The 21,666-nt window shown below is 40.4% G+C and overlaps 1 protein-coding gene and 1 long non-coding RNA gene across 6 annotated transcripts in view; one reads left to right on the forward strand and one right to left on the reverse strand.

Moving 5' to 3' along the window:
- Window positions 1-1,172: 1,172 nt before the first annotated feature.
- On the reverse strand, window positions 1,173-18,072 carry LOC122464439. The gene is made up of 3 exons (XR_006288458.1): window positions 15,534-18,072; window positions 10,721-14,563; window positions 1,173-1,315 (listed from the first exon to the last, which is right to left on the reverse strand). It is a non-coding gene; the product is annotated as an uncharacterized LOC122464439 (long non-coding RNA).
- Window positions 18,073-18,250: 178 nt separating this feature from the next.
- PAG1 (phosphoprotein membrane anchor with glycosphingolipid microdomains 1) overlaps window positions 18,251-21,666 on the forward strand; it is a 175,114-nt gene continuing 171,698 nt past the window's right edge. For 3 of the 5 annotated variants that reach the window (XR_005224284.2, XM_043539432.1, XM_037892387.2), the window contains exon 1: window positions 18,252-18,598. The gene's annotated coding sequence lies outside the window, so the exon portion shown is untranslated. Of the gene's footprint in view, window positions 18,599-21,666 lie in introns of all 5 variants that reach the window. The other 2 variants (XM_043539431.1, XM_043539430.1) reach the window with 1 other exon arrangement.

Raw genomic sequence — 21,666 nt, forward strand, 5'->3', positions numbered from 1 at the left:
AAGGTGGCATGAACATTTTAGTGAACTACTTAATTGTTCATCTACAGTTTCTGATGAGTCGCTGGATAATGTCCATTAAATTCCCACATCTACTGCACTTGCTGATCCACATCCACAAGGCTGTTCAAGTAATGAAAAATAATAAATCCCCTTATCCTGATGCCATTCCAGCTGAGGTTTTCAAACACAGAGAAAATCTTCCCATTGATAAGCTCTTAGAATTTTTCTTACATGCCTGGCTTCAAGAAATTATACCGCAATAACTGAAATATGCCAACATTATGCTTATAAATGGTGACAAAGGCTCGATGAGTGGCTGTGGTAACTACCACAGTATCTCTTTGCTCTCCATTGCTGGCAAGACTCATGTGGAGCAGCTGGAAGCACAGCACCAGGCATGGAAACAACGTTCAGTTCAATCAACACAACTAGGTAACTTCCTCTGTGGCCACTGTGGTAAATGTAGTTCTTCACAAATTGATCTATGGCAGTGGTGGGCAACCTGTGGCCTGCATGCAGCCCGTCAGGTTTAAACTGGTTTAAATGACTTGCCTAATATCACATAGGAGTTGTATGAGAGAGCCAGGAATAGAACCCAGATCTCCTAGATCCCGGTTAAGTCACCAGAAGACCAGTTATTCCCTTCCTAGAACACCTTGGCTCATATTATGCATATGTATACATACTTGTGCAGTGAATGATGCAGAGGTCCTACAAATAACAGATATTCCTTTGCTAGTTTGCTGTATTTTGTTGTTTCAGAAGATTGCAGGGAGGGGGCTTAAGTAAGATCTAGAGCTACTGGGAAAGATTTTTTTAAAAATAGAACACTAAAGCTGGGCTCCTGCATCCATAGATAAGCAACTAAATAAGTAGCCTGATTTTCAAAAGTGTTGAGCAGTCAGCAACGACAAGAATCAGGTCAGTTACTTAGAACCCTAAATTCAGGCACCCATTTAAAAAAAAAATGTTGGACAACCCATTCATTTTTTCTTTTGGTGAATTTCTCTTTTCAATAAAGGACGCTTATAATTAAGCAGATTTCCCAAGGAATCTGAGGTAGACATTGAGTGTTATGTATTATTGGAGTTAATGCAGATGTGCTGCAGAATCTGGTTGGCATCTCAATTATGTAGAGTAGCTACATTGCAACAGAGAGCACTCACCTTTTTCGCTCCTTACCTTGGGTCCTCAGTGCAGATCAGAGAAGAACATGTTGTCCTTAGGGAGCAGAATTCTTGTAATCCTTCACCAACTGGGGTTTCCAACGCAACATTCATGGCAATGGTACCATTCGTGCTGCTGCTGTTGTGTGCTGGCAACAGAAATGAATTCTCTGGGCTGTTAAACAGAGCTTTCATTGTTCGTTCACATGTGATTAATTGTTTACGTGCCATCAAGTTTCCCTCTGTAAGTCTGATAGGAAAATAAGTTCTAACAATAAAATATACTGTCCCAAATTGACCTCGTGTAGTTTTAATGACTAGAGATGTTTGAAGTAAACTCCACACTAGTAGTCAAGTATTCCAGATATATTTTATGGGTATTAGTATACAAACAACATTACTTGATTCAGAAGGGAACACATTCTTTTAACAGCCAGCTTTCATTAAGTGTGCTCCTATCATCACCATAATTGAAGTGATCTATGAATGATTGCTATTCAGAGCCATGATAAATCAGTGTAAAATATGCTAAACATTAAAAAAAAAGTTTGTGATCACCTTTTTGCACCTGATTGGTAGTCATGTCAAGAGCTATTCTTTTGGCTCGGAAGCCACAAACTGTGATACAGTTGGCAATTAATGAATTCGTAACTGGTTTTTAGTCTGTGGACAAGCCTTGCAATTTATAATTGAAATGAGGAAAGGAAGACCATTTTTAAGGCTCACTTTTTTGAGGGGTTTAGTCAGGGTGGTGAACTGTGGGGGGAAAAGGCAGTGGCACTCTTCTATGACCTGCCCACAAAATAAACTCTGACCATGAGAGCTACCAGAATGATATACCACTCAGAGTATACTGTGCAGAAGTCCAAAATAAGATTATGTGTGCTCTCTAAATCCCACTGGGATCTCTGAGTGTGGCTCCCACTTGGTGAGGTTTGGATATGACCATGGGCTCTGCTGGGCTCCCTGGACATGGCTCTTTCTTGATTGGAGGGGGAAAAATTTATACTTATAGCACCAAAATGAGACCTCATTCAGTAAATTGTGCAGATCTGTGATCCTCCTGCTTTTTTGCATGAGCGAAGAAATAGCTAAGAGTGTTGATGTCTATATCATCATCACTGGACATCTGAGTCAATACCTCACTGAGATGAATAAGGCAGTTCACACCTCTCAGCATTGTTGTTCCGAGCTCCCTGCAGATTTGCACAGACATCTTTCCATTATGCTCAGTTGACACTTTATGAGGTTTTCTTCACAGCCATAACAACTACAGACTTACTTTTTGTTTCCAAGTGAAAGATGAACAAGCCAGCATCATTAGAGAGGTGCTGGGAGACAGTATCATTGTGTATCAGCTCATTCTGAGCACTGGGTTAGCATTTTATCACCTCTAGACTGGACTACTGAAATGCACTCTAATGGCCCAATGTTCAGAGATGGTGAGTACCTGTAACTCCCTTTGTCTGCAATGCCAGAAGGCAAAGGCCTGATCTCAGACCACTGAAATCAGTGGGAGCTTTTCATTGACTTATAGGAGAGCAAAATCAGGCTCTTGAATGCCGGACAAAAATAACAAACAAATTATTGAACATATCACCTACATGGAAGCATATAGAAAGATAAATGGACAATTTGGCTGAGAAACAATTATATTTATATGAGGGTAATTATTGGAATTTTCCTCTTCAGTAATCAATTTTTTGTATAGGAATTCTAAGCACTTTTTCTCATATGCTCACAAGAGTGACTCTGAATATCAAGTACTTCTAATAAGGTTAGGATATTGATCTGCTTATAAACACAGAAATGCAATTCCCTCACTATTCATTCTCAAAAAGAATGAGGAGTACTTGTGGCACCTTAGAGACTAACAAATGCATTAGAGCATAAGCTTTCAAGGGCTAAACCCCACTTCATAAGATGCATGCAGTGGAAAATACAGTAGGAAGAGTGTGTACACACACACACACACACACACACAGAGAACATGAAAAAATGGGTGTTGACATACCCACTCTAATGAGAGTGATCAGTTAAGGGGAGCTATTAGCAGCAGGAGGAAAAAAACCTTTTGTAGTGATAATCAGGATGGCCCATTTCTAACAGTTGACAAGAAGGTGTGAGTAACAGTGGTGGGGGGGGAGGAAATAAGCATGGGGAAATAGTTTTACTTTGTGTAATGACCCATCCACTCCCAGTCTCTATTCAAGCCTAATTTAATGGTATCCAGTTTGCAAATTAATTCCAATTCAGCAGTCTCTCACTGGAGTCTGTTTTTGCAGTTTTTTTGTTGTAGTATTGCCACTTTTAGGTCTGTAATCAGGGAGATTGAGGCGTGCTCCGACTGGTTTTTGAATGTTATAATTCTTGATGTCTGATTTGTGTCCATTTATTCTTTTACATAGAGACTGTCTGTCTGGTTTACATTGTACAAGAATGTAAAAGAATAAATGGACACAAATCAGATTATCACTACAAAAGGTTTTTTTCCTCCTGCTGCTAATAGCTCCCCTTAACTCTGTGTGTGTGTGCGCGCATGCATGTGCGTGTGTGTACACACTCCTCCTACTGTATTTTCCACTGCATGCATCTGATGAAGTGGGGTTTAGCCCACGAAAGCTTATGCTCTAATAAATTTGTTTCTCTGTGGTGCCACAAGTACTCCTCATTCTTTTTGCTGATACAGACTAACACGGCTACCACTCTGAAACCTATTCATTCTCAGTTTCAAGTGTTTGTACAACTGTAATTGCTGCTTACTTAGTCTTTTGAAATTGCTGTTGTGTAATTAAAACTTACAATGAATTTATGAAAGTGCACACTGGGGAAAAAACCTTCAGAACTAGAGTGAAGATGGAAATTCTGTTCAGCTTCTTTCAAGCTCTTTTTTTTAAAAAAAAACCCATTCACTGGATTCGAAGCTGGGGGTAAGTTGGCATAGTTTCTTTGGCTTCAGTGGAGCTATATTCATTTACACCACCTGAGGATCCAGATCCATGGGTTTAAGTAGTTTTGGCAGTAGTATTAAAGGTACATCTGAAGTCAAAATATGGCCTTGTATGTTTGTGTGACAAAGCTTATACACATACAGCTCGCTGATGTGTTCTGTGAACCTGCTGGTGTTGCAAAGACTGTATCCAATTAGAATGGAGGGTAACAAGGGTGGATTCTCAAAGACCATGTGCAATAGTTTGAATGTTATAGTGAGCTGATGATACTAGTCAAAAACATAATGTATTATTTTATACCTGGAGGAAATTTAAGTGAAAAATATATCCACATAAATGTGTTATTATTAGAGGACTTCTTAAAACATGCAGTGACTTAATAGATATTATAACTGTAATATCTTCCCAGTAATAAAGAAGACCTTTGATTATTGGAATACTTTTTATTTGGGAAGAGAAAGGAATGGACCCAGACTTTCGTCACTCTTTCCTAGATGAAGTTTGTTTACAAATATACATTTGTTTCCTTGAATAAGGAAGGATGAAACAGGAATAAAACTTACAGATATTTAGCCACAGTTTCAGGGCTCTAGCAAAAGTGCTTTGTTTTCAAACCTAGAACTTGTCATGCCGCTCAACTGTCTCCTACTTCTCCCAGGGCCTGCTTCCAACAGCTGATTGGGTATGTACAACACCTCCCTCGAACACACAAAACCCTTTTGTACTGATGCCATTCATCAAAGTAACTGTTCCCAGTCAGCCAGACAGATGTCAATCAAAGTAATTCCTCTCAACACACAGCCAATCTGTCTGTGGTTGCAGGGCTTGAGCCAATTTAATTTAACCTATTAAAGTTGAAAGGAATGTTTGCCCCTTTGACAATGGGTGAAATGGTGACATAATGATTATCATTTAATTGATAAATGTAGACTTGGCAGTTGAAAGTTAAACAGGCCCATTAGGACACTAGGAGTGAAATCCTTAATCACAGAAGTGTGTCCTCGTGACTCATGTTTAACTTACTGGAGAGGAGACATCTTACAGGAATTACATATATTGTAATATATTGTATAGAAGCCTCCACCACCTGTTTGAATTAATCTGGAACTGCTCAAGCACCTCTCATGAGCAGTAAGCCATTAACCAAAATTCTCCTTTACTTCTCTGTACTTTTTGTGTAGGAAGACTTGGTCCTATCTCTGCTTTCACCATGAAGTTCTGAGTGGCCACGATGTGCAGCATAGTGACAATAATGTATTTCTAGGTGATTACAGATTAGTTAAAATATCTTTACAACTTGTTACAATATTGTGATACTGGCAAACCAGGTGTCAGCTTATGCCAGATTCCCCATGCCTCACTTAAATACTGACAAACGAATAGCTGGAATCAATCTAGCTCACCTGTGTCTTAGTATTGTTAAAATAGGTATTAGAGTTATAAAAATGGGCTTATTGTTTATACTCTATTAAATGCCTGTAAATTGATGCATGCATCTCATTGATAACATCTGACTCCCAGACTGTAAGTTAATATATAAGTGTTTGTATTATAAGCCTCTGTAACTGCAAAAATCACCAGGTAGGAGAGAAACATTAACTAATGTGAAATAGTCTCCAACAGAAGGTGTTACGACAAAGAAGGCCCATCAACACCAGACAAATTATTGTGGCACATCAGAGGACAAAGGACTCTGTTGTTTGCTCTTCCCCACCCCATCCCTCAGTGAAGAGGAGACATGCAAGTGGATTCCTCCCATCAGCTAAATTTGCAACTGAAGCAGAAGGGGGAAGGAATAAAAGTCCTAACAAGGAGGAACTGTCCTTATGCTCCTTTGACTCTGAGGGGCAAGGATTAAGCATAAGCAAAAGATCCCTAAAGATACACATAAGCAACTAAATATGTTTAAAAATTTGACCCTTAATGTATTGCATGTACCAGATAGCTATTTAAAAAACTTATGCAAGTTTACCTAAGGTCCTGCTTGAGTAGTCTGTCTGTTCTGAAAATTCAGCTAATTGCAAGTTTAAACGGTGAATGTTCCCCTTATAGGGCAGTTAGCAGACATTACAGATAGAAATTAATTTAAAATAAATTTTATTTAATGTTCTTTTGGCTCTATGAAATCTGGCTTTACTAAAGATATCCTATGAAGGATCATTACGTGAGTTCACTGATACTAGAATTCTCTTTATAGCCTGTGACATCATTAATGCATTCTACGACCAAACATTTCAAACTTAGCTGTGTAAAATACATTGAGGCAAACCAATGTGACAAATTTGGCCCAGGGTTTTTAATGAAACAGAAAATGCCAGGGGAACATAAACAAATCTTAACTAGCCTTTTCTGAATGGTTATGTGCTGAATGTCCCCCAACAGCCAGGTTAGTGGGGGCATTTGGTACATAAATCAGTATTAACTCAGTTTCCATTGCAGCATTACAGGTCTCTTTGAAATGGATAGCTGCTGACCTATTTTCAGGTGTCTTGGTAAGGGTGGTATAAAACCTTTCTGGCACCTCAAAACACAACCAGGTAATATTTTACATTTTAAAAAATGGTGTCTTTATAGACTAGCAAGGTAAGTCATAGAAGTCCTCTCTCAGAACTGCATGTGCATGTTGATATGGGAAAGAGCAGTTAATTTGCTACTCTGAAAAAAAGTTTATTCTTATGTGTATTACAGTTGCACTCAGAACACCATGTGGACTGCAAATGCATAGTAAGACACAGCCTCTACCACCAAGGGCTTCCAATGTAAATAGGGAAGATGGACTAAGAATGAAAGGGGAAACAGAGATGAAAATATGGATCCACAAAGAGACTCGGGCGTTGCAACACTGAGCATCTGTCACCACCAGCACCACCACTGCCTGCTCCAGATTTTGTGAGGTGATCCGATAGGTGTGCTCAAAGCGTGCCTCCTGAATAGGCTTGTGGATTGTACCAGGGCTTAGGTATGTGATAAGCATCGGGATGCCTGCAGTGAGGCTGTGTGAATGCCCAGCAGCAGAAACCTAGGCACTAGGGGACTGTTATGGCAAAAATTTAGGTGCCTTCAGGGTTAGGTGGCAGCCGCAAAAGCAGGGGTGTTGAAGGTCTCAGTAGCACCTACCTTTTTGGACTTAGGCACTTTAGTCTTTTTGTGGATCTGAGTCAAAGTGGCTGGTCCAAGGTCATGCAGCAGGTCAGCAGCAAAGCTAGGACTAGAACCCAGGTCTCTTGATGCCCTAGTCGGTACCTTATCTATTAAACTATGTGGCTTCTTTTTGTTGGCTGGAAGAATATTTTACTTCATCTTTGTTAGCACGTCATTATTTGCTTGTTTCTTTATAGGCAAATATGTATTCAGATGACATTTATCAATGTAGATGTTTTCCTTAAAACATTAGTCATGTCAAATGGAAGACTGTTCCAGTTCTCAGATATAGCACTTTATGGACTGTTAAATTAAGTTTATATTGGGTAACTTCATAACCCTAATTCATTGCCAGTGCACTTTCACCATTGGAAGCAATGGTGCAAACTGTAGTAAAAGCATAACTCATGCAGCACAGTGGCAAAAACCTGATCCCTGTCTACTCTATAGCTTCCACTATTGTTACCACTGCTGGAGCTGTACCTATGGTGAATTACAGCTATGAAGTTTGGTAGTGTAAACAGAGTCTTTGACGTCAGAAATGTCCATTCTAAATGAGAACAAAAGACTATCTAATACCAGTAATTTTAGATAGACAAATAGGAGCCTACACAAAGAGCATAGCATTAACTTTGTACATGAACAATAATGGAATTAAGGAGGACTAGGATTTTGTTTAAACTGTCCTATAAATTAAAAAACAAACAGATTTTATTTAAGCTGCTTTAAGGGCATGCTCCTGATTAGAGGGCACTACATATGCCTCAGTTCAGTATGGAGTATCATTTCTGAAGCTAAATTCTGAACTCCTGAAATATGGTTGTGTTGTGATTCTGCCAGACCTTTAACTATAGTGTTACTAACACCAGAACGGTAAAACAATCTGCTGTGCTGATGTAGCCTTTGAGTGCCTAGTGAGGTTATTAGAGAAAATTCTATACTTTGTTGTGATGCCTGCGGGAAGGCTGCCCTAGATAATAGGGCATGTAGATAAGACTCATGCAGTTCAAAATCTGCATTGATCTGTCATGTCCAGCACTTATTATGATGTCTGACTGGTTTGATTACATAGTGTAACAGGTGGGGGAGGAAAGGAAAGGGGTGGGGGTCAAGATAAGATAGAAAACAAGACAGCAAATTAAATATCTCATTGTGTCTTTAAGGATACATGGTGGCACATTTTATGATTTCTACATTTGTGTACCCAGGTTTGGCCAGCTAATCCTTCAAGTAATCTAATGAGTTTAGTGGAATTACCATAGGAATGAATTTGCCCTATTATGTTCTGTATTTGTCTGGTTAGGTAAATATAATGGCAGTAACAACAGACTTTAAGGAGTGCATGTAACATAATAGTACAGGGTGATGTCTTGGAAAACTGTAAAGTTTGAAGAGCCTTCAGAAAATTGAGACTTAAACCTCTTTCCTAACACTGCGCTAAGTCAAAAGATTTGCTTCACCTTAGTTTGAAGTAGATTATACCACACAACCAAACAGAAACACTTTGAAGCAGTAGGGCCTTTCTTCAAAAAGGAACTATTTTGTAAGCTTGCCTAGAGCATGTTTCCTTGCAAAAGATTTTAAATAGGTGAAAACCTGTAAAATCTTACACATATTTCATAGCTTCTAACATGAATCTGATTTCTGCATCTTTAGTAATGGCCTATTTAAATTTTATGCTTCCTGTAATTCTTTCCTGTTTGATGGATTGAGTTTGCTTTACATATTTAGATATATCCACTGGCTTGAGGCACCTTCAGTCTAATGCATATGAATGTATTTAAAAATTATTTTCTGTAGTTTTTAATTAATTACTATGGCTATATTTAGATGTGAACTCCAAAGAATTGTTTTTAAAATCACTAAGCCCTTTAAAAAATTATTTGTGAGGTATCCGTAACAAGGAAGGAAGGAATACTCCTTTTTAAAAGTTAAAATATGTTGCATCATACTTGAAACATTTGCTACTTTCTTGAGAAATATGAACTGCAGACTTGAGAGTTTCTCTGGCTGAATGAGCGACATCACAAGCAACATCACCAAAAGCTTGAAAGAAAAAAATTAGACTAGAATTTTCAAAGGAGCCTGAAGCCATTAGACTTGCAATTCCTACTGTTATGCAGGGGCAGTTAGTCATCTAATTCCTACAGGCTGGGATTTTCAAAGAACCCTAAACCTTTATTATTCCCATTACATATAGGCATTTGTGATGTCACTGGCAAGGAAACCAAGGAGTCTGCACCTCAGATCCTTGAATTTAGCATGTCATTTTATTCGGAATCTTTAATTTGGCCTCTAGCGTCTTGCTAAGGGAGGAAGATCAAAAGATTTGACCTGGATGCATTTAGGCAGTGGTGGGAAGAACATGGCCTTGCATTAGAACAGAGCAGCTGCTCTCCCAATTGAGCGTATTCATTGGACTCTCCACAAATCACTCCTCAGGGAGGCTGGCTGCTCTCAGCCAGGATCAGACCCCAATTGTGGCAGAGTGAGCAGAACCTCAAGTTTCCCTTTGAGAATTGGAATTAACCTCCTATATCATAGAAATCACTACAGCATCTGTGGGCTAGGTACAGCAGGAGTTAATACCTGCTTGATCAGGTCCTGGAGGTCCCCAACCTGTATTTTTTCCTAGCTTGCTCTTTCTCATCTTCATGTAATAATAATGCTTAGCAAATCTATAAGCAAGGAGATTTCCTTAGCTTGCACAAGAACCAGCCCTGTTACCTCAGTGTTTGACAGAAACAGAGGAGTTGCAATAGTAATGCCACCAGCATTTCTTTTCAGTACTCTTCTCCCTTTTTGTCAGAAAGCTGCTTTTGAACACTAGTGGCCACAATCTGTTCAAGTTCATTACACTTGGTAGGTAGGTGTCAAGGTTCCTTCCCCACTCTGAACTCTAGGCTACAGATGCGGTGACCTGCATGAAAAACCCTCTAAGCTTATTTTTACCAGCTTAGGTTAAAACTTCCCCAAGGTACAAACTATTTTACCTTTTGTCCTTGGACCTTATTGCTGCCACCACCAAGCGTCTAACAAATATATAAACAGGGAAAGAGCCCACTTGGAAACGTCTTTCCCTCCAAATTGCCCCCAAGCCCTCCACCCCCTTTCCTGGGGAAGGCTGATAAAAATCCTCACCAATTTGCATGAGTGAACACAGACCCAAACCCTTGGATCTTAAGAACAATGAAAAAGCAATCAGGTTCTTAAAAGAAGAATTTTAATTGAAGAAAAAGTAAAAGAATCACCTCTGTAAAATCAGGATAGTAAATACCTTACAGGGTAATCAGATTCAAAACATAGAGAATCCCTCTAGGCAAAACCTTAAGTTACAAAAAGACACAAAAACAGGAATATACATTCCATTCAGCACAGCTTAGTTTATCAGCCATATAAACAAAACAGAATCTAATGCATATCTAATTAGATTGCTTACTGACTTTTTACAGGAGTTCTGACCTGCATTCGTGCTCTGGTCCCAGCAAAAGCAACACACAGACAGCGAGAACCCTTTGTTCTCCCCCACCCCCCAGCTTTGAAAGTATCTTGTCTCCTCATTGGTCATTTTGGTCAGGTGCCAGCAAGGTTGTCTTAGCTTCTTAACTCTTTACAGGTGAAAGGGTTTTTCCTCTGGCCAGGAGGGATTTAAAGGTGTTTACCCTTCCTTTTATATTTATGACAGTAGGATATTAATTGAAATGCGTATTAGTGAATTCAGAAGATCTATTTTTAATCTCTTCCTCAGACAGGTTTTGATTTGTTTTCAAGAGTCTGCTCCTTGTTCCGGCTAGATTCTTGTAATGGGCTCATATATAGCCATGTTAAAGAAAATAATTCAGCTTCCTTACATATAAGGCAGTGGTAACACAATATTTAACAGCTGGAAGCCTGTTCCTATAAAAAGGTTCCGAGTTCACCAAACCCAGCAATATCTCCTGACTTTTGCTGTATCATGAAAACAAAATCTCTGCAGTCATTAAATTTCTGATAGATACAAGTAAGGCAGATTGATGTTCTGACTAATCTGTGGATTCATTTTGATGTTTGTAACCAATACTATAATAATCCACACTATCATTCTAATAATTACACTCAAATCAGTTTTGATAACATTCAGTGGTTACGTTTTTTCCCTCTAGACAATAGAGTAATTGTCTTATGTTCTTAGATGCCAGTTTTACATTTGAAGATGGTAATTTAAACCAGACCAGTCTGCAATATTTTGCTTAATGTAGTTATGCAAAGCAAAATCCTATTAAAAATACATTACTCCCATTAATGTGGATTGTTCATAATTCTGCATAGGCCAAATACTAAGAAATCCATCTACTTATTCTCAGATTTATAATACTTCTGGAAAATGACACACTGATTTTGACATGGTTTCATAAAATAAAATATTTCTTTCTTGGTCAATTACATCCATTATATATAATCAGTTATATTAATCATTATTGTGGCCTGATCTCTTAAAGTCTTTCAAGCTTTCTCCCAATTTGTTGCAATCCTGGTACTGTATATAGAAGTTAGTTTAGCAGTGCCTTTGTCCCTATCCGTCGATTCCCAACCATAAAAATAAATAAAGCAGTAACAGCAGCAGCCATTGCCAATAACAGAATCAAGGTATAAGAAAGAAACAATTGTTCCTGAATAGCAATAGTGAAACAGTGTCAGGTAAGTATTGTCACTTGCATATACTCTCTTCATCTAAAAATAAATTGCTAGATTGTGTCACCAAAATCAACGAGCCTACAATACTACTGACTAAGGACTATAGGATTCCTGGTTGGAGACCTCTTTGTGGTAAAGTGAAGGACATGCACACATTGGGCCTAATTTTGTTTTACATCTGTGTAAATTAGGAGTAACTCCACTGACGTCAAAGAAGTCAAATTTAAAATGGTCAAACTGAGATCAGAATCAGGCCAACTGAGTTCAGCAAACTGATGGTAAAATTGTTAAGAATTACTTTGTCAGTTTAATCAATTTCTCCCTTGTGGAATACTGAGATCTGATTTTTTTCACCTGATTTTGTCAAGAAATTACTCAGCACAGTTAGCCATGAAGCCACTGGATTAATCAGAGCACAGAACTAACAATGATTGTTTCTGGTAAATTGGCCATGCTAGCAGTCATCTCTTTGACAGAATTATTTTGCACACATCATGTGTAATGCAATTTCTCATTGATTCCAGAAATGAATTGCCCTGGATAGAGTCACCTACTCTTTCACTGAATTATTTGGACGGGAAGAGAGCTCTGTTAGAACATTTAATCCATACCCCAGCCAGTGGCAATCTCTTTCTGGTACACTGAGTGGAAGCAAGGTCTTCCTACCAATTCCTGCATCTTATTAAAGGTCCAATTCATCGCCCTAATAACCTGATTTTCAGCAATGCTGAACACCTACAGGTCCCTTGACTTCCAGTGGAACTGTGGATATTCAACCCCCCTTTGAAAGTCTGTTCAACAGCGTACATATGGAGGACTCAGGCTTGGATCCACAAAGGCAGTGGCTTTCAACAATTCCAGACTACTGTACCCCTCTCAGGAGTCTGATTTGACTTGTGTACCCCCAAGTTACACTTAAAGATGACTTGTTTACAAAATTAGACATGAAAATACAAAAAGGTGTCACAGCACACTATTACTGAAAAATTGCTTACTTTCTCATTTTTACCATATAATAAAATAAATCAATTGGGATATAAATATTGGACTTACATTTCAGTGTACGGTATATAGAGCAGTATAAACAAGTCATTGTATGAGTTGATGTACCCCCTGGAAGCCCTCTGTGGACCCCCAGGGTATGCATACCCCTGGTTGAGAACCACTGAACAAAGGTACTTAGCTGTGTAACACCCATACTTAGGCACGTAAGTTGTATTTTAGGTATCACTGCAAAGTTTAGTTCAGCTTCCACCTAACTCTGTGGCACCTAAACTCAGTCTGCACCTAAGATTTTTCAGTCCAAGTTCCCTGGGGCCTTAAGTTCCTGCCTTTAGGCACGTGCACTGTTCTCTCACTCTAGGCATCCAGGCCCCTATCTCCCACCTAAGCACCAGAGTGATCCATGAACTGGGGTAAGATAGGCACTCCTCTGCCTAACTCAGATGTGGGCCCTGATCTGATAGGTGTGCTCAAGGCTAACTCCACACGAAACAGATGGGGGCTGGCATGAGGGGAAAAGAGAGTTGAACCTCCTTACTACCTTTAGTCCAGTGGTTAAAGCACTCATGCAGGATGTGGAAGATGCCTGGTTGACATCTCCCCTCCATTTGATGAGGAGAAGGGATTTGAACATAAGTCTCCCAATTCTCAGATGAGTAACCTCACCCCTAGACTCTGGGATATTCTAATGTGGGGCTCCCTCAATCTCTCTGGTTGAACTTGTTCAATTATTTAAATATTAACTGGGCCAGTAAAAGAGTAAAAATAACTCTATATAGGCCACTCACCTGAGAAATGGCAGATTCCTATTCTAATCCCTCCTCATCATCGGGTGAATAGAGGAGTTGAATCGCGGTCTCCCACATGCTGGGTGAGTGCTTTCACCACTGGCTAAAATAGAGGGTCTCTTCCTCCTTACCTGCTGGAGTTAGGTGGCCTCTGAATGCCTACTGGATTGACCTCAAAGGCAAACTAAGCGGAGGTGTGCTTATCTTCCCCTCGTTCATAGATCACCACCTGAGATAGGTTCCTCCCTGCAGCCCGGACTTAGGTACCTATCTCTGAGAAAGGGGCAGGGCTTATGACACACACTTCTCTCTACATCTCCCATTGGCTAGTTTAGGTGGCTTCCCCACCTAATATATGTCTGTTCGTCTATAAGGTGCCACAGGACTCTTTGCTGCTTTTACAGATCCAGACTAACATGGCTACCCCTCTGATACTAGTTTTGTGGTTCACAGCATTGTTCCTGTTATTTTCTAGATGCCTAAAAGTTAGGTGCCTAAGTCACTTTTGTGGATCCAAGTCTGAGCCCTTAGGCCAACAGTTGCAGATTGACTTCTAAGGGGCCTAAATTTAGGGCCTTGACTCCATACTTAGGCAGCTGGAAGAAAAACAGCCTGATTTTCACAAGTGCTGAACATCTGCAGCTCACACTGAAATCAGCAAGGTTACTTACGTGACTCAAGAGTTTGAGGTATCCAGTCCTGTGTTTCCACCTTAATCAGTTGTTATGCCTTTATTGTACTTCAGCTGATATCTTGTTAGGCTGCTGCAAAGCATGACTAACGTCAACATCTGGCTCCACATGCATTCCCTAATAAATCAGGTATTTGATTTTGTCGGGTTCTTGAATAAGAAAATAGTTCCACAAAGGGATAGTGGAGTTTAAGGATGGATTTCTGATATTTAAGCTAAGCAGAATTCAATTTTTAAAAAAAAAAATTGGTAGATAATATTGATGTTAAGCACTTTTTTTTTTTAGTTTTATCGATTTAAATTTTCACTGCACACAATTATGGAGTTTAAGCATTTTTTAAATTTTTTTTTATCCATTTAAATTTTCACAGTTGCAGGAAATTATGGGGAGGCCTGACAACAGTGGCAGGCAATAATTAATTACAGTAGATGTTGCTATTCAAAAAGTAAAAGCTTTATAACCATTAAAACACAATTTTTCAACATCAAATGTCAAATATACAAAGTAAATATTCTTCAATCAAACTTTAAGTTCTCAAGCAACATTTTTCTTACTTTGCCAATCTGTAAATTTCAATGATCAATAATAGCAATTATTTTGTCAATTTGTGTGTGTACAGTGAAATAGACATTTACTTATATTTACTCATAAAAATATAATCTTTCCAAGCCTATTGATACGTATTTATACTTTTAGCACCCCAAAAATGATTTATAACCATGAAGTTGTGTGCACTCCTTAAATAGGTAACTGGGTAGCCTTTTCACTATTACTTTCAGCTTTCTTCTCCTGTTCCCTTCTGTTTGTTACATTTACATAATACATCTTTTTTAACACTAGATGGTAAGGTCCTTGTGGCACAGACTGTGTCATTTTATGCATCTTTACAATGCCAGCTACAATAAAGCTTTGATAGCGATTGGGGCCTTTGGAACACTTTTATGTAGTGCAGAATTAAGCATGTGTAAAAGTCACTGATTTTTTGCTAGCCTTTTTGAAGGGTTTCATATTTATTTATATAAATATATTTATATTTATTGTGCTTGTGCCTATGCATTTCCTTTCCCCCTTGCCTCCAGAACATCTCAAATACTATTTGCTCTGGTTTGGGCTTCTTACCATGACTGATTTTTTCCTCTTGTCTTCAGTCTCTAAACTTCTTTCTTCTTTACTGATCTTTTCCCTCTGTGCTGGGAAAAGACTGCAAATAGTGATTAGTTAATGAGAAAACCACTCTGATTACTATTTAAAAAGAAAATGTGTAATAATGATGTTATGTTTAAATAGTTATAGAAATATAAAGCATAAATCAGACACAATTCACTTCTTATTGGCTTTGCACCTCTGCTCCAGAAACAGAGCCAGAGGAAATGGATGGCTCTGTCTTAGGGCTTGTCTACATGGGAAACTTATAGTGGTATCAGATGTGAATTTAAACTGATACAGTAATTCCTGTATAACCCCCTATGTGGACCCCTTATTCTTATTCTGATATAAGAGTGCCATTTTTCATTTTAGCTTATATTGCTTCGGAAGAGGTTTAAACTAACCCAGAAAAAGCCACTCTTGTGCTGGGATAAGAGTGTCTATATGGGGGGTTATATCAGTACAAATATATTGGTTTAACAATACTGGTATAATTTTCCTGGTATATTTGGTAAAAGTTTCTTGTGTAGACAAGCCTTTATTTTTCATTTTACCCATCAATTGTAGAGTCAAGATCAAATCTGAGGCCTAAGGACATTTGTGACATCTAGGTTAGGATTATAGGGAATACGGGCCTGATCCTGTGACCACTGAAGTCAATAGCAGTATTTCCATTGACTTCCATAGGTGATGGATCACTTCCTATGTAGTTTTTGGGTGGAAACTATTATATTTTAATCTGCAGTTGTAAAATTTCCCTTGAAAGAAACCCAAGTGAGATATTTTCACTTTGCAGCCTTTCCTGCATCTGCTGTTATGGTTTTTCTCTCTCAGTCAATGTTCTGCATTCCCACACTCTTAATTTCAAACCTGAACCCTCTCATCTCACAATCTGTTTATTCAGTAATATTACCCCAAATTTTCTACAAATGGCAGTCTGGACTCCTTCATTCTTGTTTTCAGTCCAGGTAAATCAGACACAGTGTGCCTTATCCCTACGTACTGACTTGCAGCTAATTCTGGAATTAGAGGAGACCTATTTGCCAATGGCTGGGCAAACACTGGGAAATGAGGACAGTGATTAGAAGGAGCTTATGCTCTCCCCTCCCACCAACACACACACCTCAGACAGCTGCTGGAAACTCACCTGAGAGCTAGCCACAGCTTGAGAATGGCTGGGCTAGTAAAATATTTATAAGAGCACTCAACAGCTTTGTACAAGATGAGCCATATGGCACACTGCTTTATCTACTACATATGTGTGTGTATGTACTTTTTTGTACTGTAATAGTCTTTTAAGAGAAATGTAAGAAAACATATCTTCTACATACATCTGACTCCGAATCCTTCCCACACTGTCAAAATTCACTTAGGGCACAAACAAGCCTCCACCTTCCTTGTCTATCCTGGGCTGCTCTTTGCATGTCCTATGTTGTTAAGTCCCATAAAGATTCCCCTCTCGAAGTACTAATGCAGCATATACAAACCTATTTATTCTTCAGCTAGAACAGCACTTTCAGTTTTAATTGATTTTTGTTTGATCATTTCAAAAAAAACAATATAAAAATTCACAAGCTTATTGCAAGACCAAGGCAGCTGGTCTCTTACAGTTTGTTATTTTAAAAGTGCAATGCAATAAAAGAATCCGCCATCCGTTGCTTACAGTGACCACTCAGCAGGTTTCACAGCGGTAGCCGTGTTAGTCTGTATCAGCAAAAACAAGAAGGAGTCCTTGTGGCACCTTAGAGACTAACAAATTTATTTGGGCATAAGCTTTCGTGGGCTAAAACCCACTCCATCAGATGCATGGAGTAGAAAATACACTTCAACCTCCCTGGTCACTCAATAACAGACTTAAAAGTGGCAATTCTTCAACAAAAAAACTCCCTTCAAAAACAGACTCCAACAAGAAACTGCAGAACTGGAATTAATTTGCAAACTGGACACCATCAAATTAGGCCTGAATAAAGACTGGGAGTGGATAGGTCATTACAAAAACTAATTTCCCCATACTAATTTCCCTCTACTGTTAACCTTTTTGTCAACTGTTTGAAATGGGCCACTCTCATTACCACCACAAAAGTATTTTTCCTCCCTTGGTATTCTACTATTGAGAATAGCTCACTTTAATTGAATTGTCTCTTTAGCACTGACTCCCCCCTCCCTTGGTAAGGCAACTCACCTCTTTTCATATACTGTGTATATATACCTGCTACTGTATTTTCCACTCCATACATCTGATGAAGTGGGTTTTAGCCCATGAAAGCTTATGCCCAAATAAAGTTGTTAGGCTCTAAGGTGCCACAAGGACTCCTTCTTGTTTTCACTCAGCAGGGGCCATCAATTCTTCACACTGCATTGCATGGCAGGCATTTGGAGGCGACAGAGCGTCTGATGTTTGCAAAGAGAGAGAGAGGAGCCTCCACGCGTGCAGCGGTCACTCACTCACTGCCTGGACTTCCTTGTCTCTGAAGGAGAGAGGGGCGGGAGGTGCGTGCGTGCAGTGAGCGACCAGAACTGGGGGCGTGCATGGTCTCGCTCTCTCTGCTCCCGGCTAGCGCACAGTCCCCGCCGCACTTCTCCAGCCTGGCTCTGCCCCGCCGCAGCCAGCCCCGGCGGCGCTGCATCTCTTGCGTTTGCACGCTGGGCTTTGGGAACATGCGCATTGCTGGAGCTCATCCTGCGCTGCCCGGACCGGCGGCTGCTGCTGCTCTTCCTTCTGTCGCCGCCGCCGCTGCTGTCATTTTCTCCGCTGTGTGGGGGGCTGTCGCGGGCTGCTCCTCGCTGCCTGCCCCGCTGCGGGACTCTCCTGCCGCCGGCGGAGCCGCGCCGCCCCCCTGCTTGTGTTTTTGTTAGCCTGCGTCCCGGGGCGCCCGCGCGCGGCTCGGCGCGGCTCCGGCGCGCGGGGCGAGCAGGGGCCGGCGCTGCCTTTGGAAGTGCGGGTCCCGCCGCAGCTCGCAAGGCGGCAGCCCCCCAGCGGCGGTGCGGGGGCCCGGACGGGGCTGGGGAGGCACCCCCCGAAGTCCCGGAGGTTCCTGGTAAGTTGGTTGCGGTTTCTAAAGTTGATGGCGGGGGGGCTGATGCGTTAGCGCCTGGTCCAGCCCTGCCCCCCACCCTTCCCATGGGGGCTCCAGGTTGCTCCCTGCCCTGGGCCAGAGCGGGCACGTGTGGCCCGTGGGCGGCGGAGGGGCAGTGCTGGTCCCCACGGGGCTGTCACTCCCTGCAGAGTTGTTTTTGCTAGGCAGGTGTGGTGCGCTGCGGTGCCGGCAGGGTCCCACAGGCAGCAGCGTGACTTGGGCTGGTGGCGTTAAGGGGTCTCCCCTTTTGGTGGCCGCGCTTGTGTCTGTTTTTCGGGTGGGGGGTGTTTGGATGAAGCGCTGCTCTTCCCCTGGCGGGACGAGGGACTCCCGAGTGAAGGCAAAGCGCGGGGGGAGAGAGGGCCAGGTTTGCGCGTGTGTGATTCCGGCGCTGTGCACTGCTCGGGGTTGGGCGTAGCAAGGTGGTTGGATTAGCTCAAGCAGTAGCCGCGCAGCGATTACTGAGCCTCGAAGTGTCGGATGCGCTCCTGGCCAAGTAATGTCTCCTGTGGCGCTGGGGGGCTGTAAAGGCTGTATGACCAGGAGTGGGAAGTGCTGTAGTCATATGACTGAGGTTGTGACATAAGCCTACAAAGCAAAGGAATCCAGAGGAATCGTTGTCACTCAGTCCCTGCCCAGAATTATTATGGGTAGAGCACTCTCCTTTAGACAGGTGTAAAACACTGTCATGCTTTGGCAGCATTTTACAACGCCTCGCAGGTGCAGATGACAGCAAGGTCCAAAGCGGTGAAGAATCTGGACCAAAGTCTTAAATCAATGTGTATATCTTGGCTTGCACCACATACGGCGATACACACAGCAGGCAGATTCTTTCAGCTTTGATTTTCCGTTCTGTTGTTGCCTCAAGTCAAATCCTTAACTATCTTTTAATTCAGATACAGTTACATTGTGACAGACTCCAGTTGGTTTCACAGTGGCATCTGTTTTTCGCGTTGGAAACTCTTTGAACGGAAGAGATCACCAAGGGAGAGCTGGATTTTTTTCAAAGCAGTGCAGAGAGCGTTGCATACACAAATTATACATAACAGATAATGTACTGCATGCTTGGAACATTTTTCCTAATATTTAAAAAAAATCCACACACTGAAAAATAGTCAGAACCAGATGTTTGTGGAGCTTGAAAGTTACTTGCAGGAATGGACCCAATTATCTAAATAAACAAACACAATGATTTATAGGTGGCTCAACTGTAAGGCTTTGAATGATAGAGCTCTGTAACATTTCCTTTTAATCTGTCCCTGAGAGATTTGTTTGTGAGCAGAGTAATATATCAGCAGTGTTGCTGAATGCTTTAGTTGATTAAATTTGTAAAAGGAGTAGAGTTTGTTGCGTACTGGCACAGTATTATTTTAAATGCAGAAAAAGAGACAAAGATGTAGTTTTGGCAGAAAAGATGTTTTCCTAGCAGCCATGTTTCAATCAAGTTTATCTGATATATAGAGCATCATGTTACATTAATTTAGACTCAAAACAAAATAAGAGTTGCTTATTGTCTTAAACAACATGTAGGTAAATCTTCAGCTGGTGTAAATTGTCATGGTGCCTTACTTCAATGGAGCTAAGACAATTTTTACGTTAGCGGAGGCTCTCTGCCCAATAACCTCAGTGTGTGCTAGATTACACCTTCAGCAGTAGCTACTAGCTATTTGGGTTTCAATAAGTATTGAAAGAAATATTCAAAACATTCAATAAAAGGAAGTAGTTTGTTACCAGATTTATTTATATTGGGTGTAAAAACTGAGCTGAAATGTTAGAAACAAAGGTTTTACCATGTTCATGATTTTTAAACTGTTTTTAAACACCTGTACTACTTTGTTATACAGTTTATAATTATAGCAAAATCTCCACCTTTTACTAAAAAAAGTCATTAATCCAGATACGATGCTTATTTAACAAGAGCCCAATTCTCCTGCAAGTGCCAGCTGTCTTCAGCTCCCATTGGAGTCAGTGACAGTAAAATGTACCCAGCACCTTGCAGGATGAGCCCAAGGAATTATTCTTCCATTCAATACCCATCATGGACCCAGGTGTTTCATCACAATAATATATGAATGTAAGATACTTTGTAAAGGAACAAATACAGACACAGCTCTTAAATGAGAGGTTGAACTGAAGGCAGCTTGCATGAGTAAAGTTTGCAGGATCTGACCTTTAACAAGCTTAAATATTTTTCTAATTCCATTTGTGAAATGTCATTTAATAAAAAAAAGAATAATCCACAGTCTCTCTTAATGCCTTTCAAAACCCAAAGCTCTGCAGAAACCTAATTGCAAGGCATCTTAATGTGAATGTGGTTTTTAGCTCATACATTGAATACACAGGAATGTTATTAAATAGCTTAAGTTCTAAATTTAACATACCATAAGAATGATTTTAGTTTGATAGGAGGGACCATCTGGAGTCTAAATCATAAAAAGAAAATACTCCATAATCCAGAGCAAAAGTGTGTTTTTGAAAGAGCCACTATTTTGTGGGATCTACAAAAATGAAGGAGCGCTCAGCTCCTCTCATTGGCTATCCAGCGGCATTTAGCTGAGAAGCACTTTTTCCAAGGGTTCTGCTGACTTAATTGACACACAAAGAAGTTAACAGATGAGAATGTTTCTCAATTAATTGATGCTAAAAGTTTTTCCCACCAAGTTTCTCTAAGGGGATGGCAAACAGTGAAGCTTTTCAAAAGTAGCAGTTCTTCCAGCAGTATACTATTTAAAACTCTTCTAATATGGGGAGGGGAGGGATGCTAAGCTTAGTAGACCAGCTACGTTGTTAAACACATTTTAACACCCTGTTTAATAGAAACAAATCCTTAAGGTGATCCACAGTGTAACTGAAGGCAATCCACAGTGAGATCCCAAGTCTGCAACTGATAGTGTGCAGGTCAACTGACCAGCTCACATGGGGCTGCACTGACTTTAATGGGGTTTCACATGGGCACTGCGGTTCTCTTGAGTGATGTCAGATGCAGGATGAAGGCCTTAATTGGGTAAAGCTACAGACCCCAATCCTGC

The sequence above is a fragment of the Chelonia mydas genome, chromosome 2 (assembly GCF_015237465.2).
Source record: "Chelonia mydas isolate rCheMyd1 chromosome 2, rCheMyd1.pri.v2, whole genome shotgun sequence".
Lineage (NCBI taxonomy): Eukaryota > Metazoa > Chordata > Testudines > Cheloniidae > Chelonia > Chelonia mydas.